The following is a 5,221-nucleotide window of genomic DNA, read 5'->3' as shown; positions in this document are numbered from 1 at the left end:
GCTCCAGGAATTGGCCCTCTTGGGAGTCAGAGCTCCAGATCCATGAGGCCTCTCCTCAAAGCACCTGACTACCAAGGGTGTTGGGTCCCATCTCTTGGTGGCCTCCCCCAGCTTCCGGTTCTGGCAGTTCCAACCTCTTCCCTCAGAGTAGAAGCTGCCTGCTACCTAACTCTGTTATCTTGGTGCTCCTTTTTGCGTTTTTTTTTAGCCCTCCAACATCTGCAACAAATTTCCCGTATCAAATTCTCTCTGTTCGAATACCTAGTGTGGTATCTATTTTCCTAACTAGACCTCAGTGGAAAAAAGAATGCACATGAGAGCTCTTCCACAGGAGTGCCTTTGGAGATGGAGGGAGGCTGGGAGAGTGGGTAGAAGAAAAGGGGAGGAAAAGCCTTGAATTCTTGTCTTGAGTCTAGAGCAGTGTTTTTCAGACTTTGGAAATTCACGTGAACTCAGAGAAGTTTCATTTTGAAGATTTCACAACACCCTTTGTGAAATAATAGGATATATTCCAGGGTGTTATTAAAATAGAAGTATGAAGTCCTTTTTCATCTGTTAAGTTACCCAGTGATTTTAGTACAATGTGATGAAATGTAACCTTTCTGCAGGGCCATATTTACCATAATTATAAACCACAGATTCACCATTCCAAGACAGTGGCAAGAGATAGCGTGATTTAATAGAGTATTGGAATTGGAATATTGAAAATGCAAGCAGTAGGTTCGGATGGAATCTCTAAGGATATATTTTAAAATATTTGGTTTGGGGACACCTGGGTGGCTCAGTTGGTTAAGCCTTGGACTCTTGATCTTAACTCAAGTCTTGATCTCAGAGTCGTGAGTTCAAGCCCCACTTTGGGCTCCACACTGAGTGTAAAGACTACTTAAGAACAATTGGTTTTAAAAAATAACTAAATCTCTGGGTCTCAAATATGACTAATCATTAGAGTCATCTGGGAGAGCATTAAAATTACAGATTACTGAATTTGACCCCAGGACCAGGGACTCTGACTTTACTGGGTTGGGCCCCTGGAACTGTTATTTTTGGAAAACTATGTGATCAAGGAATTCTGATAATTGAAAGGATTAGGGTCCATTATTATATAGAATAAAAATTTATCTAATTTTTTTTTAGAACTTAGATTCAAAATTCAGTGTTTTAGTGTTTTGTTTTTGTTTTTTTCTCCACTAGAAGTCTGAGCTAAGGGGCACCTGGGTGGCTCAGCCAGTTAATGCCCTGCTCTTGATTTCGGCTCAGGTCATGATCTCATGAGTTTGTGAAATTGAGCCCTGGATCAGACTCCCTGCTGACAGTGCAGAGCCTGCTTGGAATTCTCTCTCTCTCTCTCTCTCTCTCTCTCTCTCTCTCTCTCTGTGCCCCTCCTCCTACTTGTGCTGTCTCTCTCTCTCTCTCTCTCTCTCTCAAAATAAATAAACTTTAAAAAAAGTCTGAGCTAGGAACACAAGTGTTGACAGTCTCTATCCTAGCAGGGGGCAGCGGGGAAACACTGGGTTGGAAGAAACAAAAGGCAATGGGGCTTCCCTCCCAGGCTGATTTTTGAAGGGCTTTTGATCGTCTCCACCCAGTGTCAAAGCCAATCATGGAATCTCAGGACCAAGGCAGTCCTGGAAGGTTTCCACACCACGACACCATTTCTGTCTGCTCGTTGGAGCTCCAGGGGGATGCCTGCTGTCAGGATGCTGAGATTCTAAGTTATAAGTGGCCCTTTTATGATCAGTGCAGAGCTTAGAGCTTTTTCCAGGTTGTTACCTTCGTGGGATTCTAAGATATAGTGACCAGGCATCTGACTTCTTAAATATGGTTTTTTACATTTTTTTAATGTTTACTTATTTTTGAGAGAAAGACAGAGTGTGAGTGGGAGAGGGGCAGAGAGAGAGAGAGAGACAGAGACAGAGACAGAGACAGAGACCCAGAATCCAAAGCAGGCTCCAGGCTCCAGAGCTGTCAGCACAGAGCCCAATGCGGGGCTCAAACTCACAAGCCCTGAAATCATGACCTGAGCTGAGGTCAGATCCTTAACCAACTGAGCCACCCAGGTGCAACCCTGGCTTCTTAAATAAACATCCATATATGTCTACAAATACTGCCAGGAACTTAACAAATAAATGGGAAGGGAAATAAATGAAAGAACACGCCATGGTCAGCAGCAAGGAAAGGTCTCATTTAACTTTAGCTAGGGCCAGTTTTCTTGCTTCAAGAACCTCTGTATTTTTTTAAAACTTTTCGTGGAAAAGGTAATAAAGGGCATCCCTCCGGCCCTACAGGTCCTTACACTCTCCCTGTGTGTCTCCTACTCATACCTGGAAAAATTGAGGAAGTCAAGAACTTCTTGCTCAAAGCCAGGGGAAAGGATACCAAATATGTTAAGATCAAGAAAAATAAAGATAACGTGAAATTTGAACTTTAGTACAACAGATACCTTTACACGTTGGGCAAAGGGAAAAGGCAGAGAGACTGAAGGAGTCCCTGCCCCTGTGTTTCACAGTGAAGCAACTGAAATGAACCAGATTTACCTGTTTGAAAGTTTTAAAAATTCAAACAAACAAACAAACAAGCAAATAGATACTTTGTTTTAGGAGGTGGGAACGATACTTGTTTTCCAGTTGCTCCAACTGGACAATTGCGGTGATGTCCAGTTTGGATAATATCGTTGGGTTCCTTGGAATAGTAGGTTCTGGATTTGATCAGGAAATTCACCGGGCTTGTGGCCTTTCAATAGTGGAATCTGTTGACACAAAAAATCCTCAGCCCGTTGGGTGATTCAAGTGCACTTTCATAATTTGCTCTCATTTTGCCCTCTTTGTTATTTCCACGTTCCGCGAGAATCCATCACTCCCCTCTGCATCGTGTGCTGCGCTGAACTGGTGCTCATACCACCCACTCAGGGAGGGCAACCTCAGCTCCTTGAACTCACAGAACCTATTGTTCCGTCCCTTTCTTACCCGGCACTGTCACTGCAGCCCTATACTCCAGCTGGGAGGGCATGGAAATGACTCCCCAGAGAGCCATTCATCACAGTAATAAATGGCCTGTGTTTTACTAAGTTCCATCAAAGTTCACTTCCACACCAAAGCAAAACATTTGTTCTCTATGCATTCCTTTTCTGTGTGTGTCAAAATATCCTGTCCACAAATGTGTAAAAGCGATTTGTATATGTGTGATAGTAAACGTGAAGCTGTGCATGCACCTCTGTACATAGACCGTGTGTGGATGTGTTCGTTTTTCAGTAGATGTGAGCATCTGGTGATTTACTAGGCCTTACAAGACACCTTGATGCCTGACCGAACCACCACCTTCACAGGCTTCATGTAGATACTATAACGACTTAGATGCATGGATTTTAATTAATTATTATTCTCCAGTTTTCTGCCTAGCCTCCCAGGTGTGTTGGTTTTAATTGCTTTCCTCATTTAAACATCTCTAAAGATTGTCATAGGTTATTCAGCAGCACAAGCCTGTGGCTGGCTTTCTCCTCTCCCTCTTTTACACAAAAATTAACCAGAAACATTCATGACTCAGTCATGATGTTGGGATTCTTCTCTGTGGAGTCCGGGAAGACATAAAAGGCAACCTGTCTTTATGTTAACGTCTACTGGGTTCATCGTCTTCTTTCTCCTATATGCTCTCTGCTGACTTACTTTAGAAAAGAAGCAAACATTACCCTAGCTTCTCAGAGCATGCAGCCCTGTTATTGAGCAATCTTAGAACAATTTACGCTGTAAGCCACCCAAAACAACACCACACACACACACACACACACACACACACACACACTATGTCAATGTCAAAACAACAGTTTGGATATCTTTCCTTGTTTTTAAACCTCATTTGCTCAATAGCATATTTAATAAAATATACACCAACTTATTTTGTCCAGCACTATTTAATGCAATAACTTACAAAAAAGCCTAAACATTTAGCCACAGATGTCATCAAATGAGAGGTTTTGTAATAATACTCTGTAATTTAACATTTAGATTTTAAGATATGCCTTGTTAAGAAAAACAAAAGGGCTTATTAACTCATTTGCTTTCCTTATTAACTCTATTTTTTAATTTACTGAGCAAACATACAATTAGAATGGCAATTTGCTAGGGTCATACATTAGCTGAAAAGAAAAGGAAAAAACAAAAGCTATAGCAGAAGCTAGGAATTACCAAAGGCTTATTTTGTTTGAGTTAGGATATGATATCTTTTAAATAGGCTGATGACAATCTGTCCCTTTACACACTAAAGATAAACAACTTAGACATAATCCCTGTCTGGCTACCTTAATCTTAATTGCAGGAAAAGACAGAGTGGAACACAGATTAAACAAACAAACAAAAAACAGACTGTGCCAACAAGCCTAAGGAAAGAACAGTTCCAAATTTTTTGCTGAATTTAACTTTGCTTCAGTTAATACATATAGCCTGCTATACGATTCCAAGAAACACTAAAACTTTGTGGGGTTTCGGTATGGATACTATTAGAAGTTCAATTGGTTTGATCAAAATTATGGTTGTGTAGACCCACCCATTCTTAGATCAACAATAGGTAACGAGGGTACAGATTATAAGTTGACAAGCTTTTCATAAGGGAATCTGCGGTTTATAGCCAAATCTCACATTAAATGTCTGTCATGTGCTACACATGCATTACTCTAAATTCTAAACTTTTTGTTCACTCGTTTTATTGACAAGTAATTGACATACAGGATATCACTGTATAAGTTCAAGGCATGATGGTTTGATTTATATATATTGTGAAGTGATGACCACAATAGACCCATCTTTTATACAGATACAATAAAAAGGAGAAAAGAAAAAAATTTTCTCCTTGTGATGAGAACTCATAGGATTTATTCTTTTAACAACTCCCCTATGTATCGCACAGCAGTGTTAGCTCTAGTTATCATGTTATATATTACATCCCTAGTACTTAATTGCTTTTTACCTGGAGGTTTGTACCTTTTGACCACCTCTGGTAACCACAAATCTGATCTTTTTCTATGAGTTTGTTGTTTTTGTTTTTTTGTTTTTTCTTCTTTAGATTCCACGTGAAAGTGAGATTATACAGTATTTGTCTCTTTCTGTCCGACTTCACTTAGCATAATGCCCTCAAGGCCCATCCGTGTTGTTGCAAATGGTAGGATTTCCTTCTTTTTTTTTTTTTTTTATGGCTGAATAATATGCCTCCCGTGTGTGTGTGTGTGTGTGTG

At 40.3% G+C, this 5,221-nt stretch overlaps 1 pseudogene; it reads left to right on the top strand.

Annotated features, from left to right (window-relative positions):
* Positions 1–1,600: 1,600 nt before the first annotated feature.
* On the top strand, positions 1,601–2,523 carry LOC125164757 (60S ribosomal protein L38-like; annotated as a pseudogene).
* The last annotated feature ends 2,698 nt before the right edge of the window (positions 2,524–5,221 follow it).

The sequence above is a fragment of the Prionailurus viverrinus genome, chromosome B1 (assembly GCF_022837055.1).
Source record: "Prionailurus viverrinus isolate Anna chromosome B1, UM_Priviv_1.0, whole genome shotgun sequence".
Taxonomy (NCBI): Eukaryota; Metazoa; Chordata; class Mammalia; order Carnivora; family Felidae; genus Prionailurus; species Prionailurus viverrinus.
This window is presented reverse-complemented; position numbering and strand designations above follow the sequence as displayed.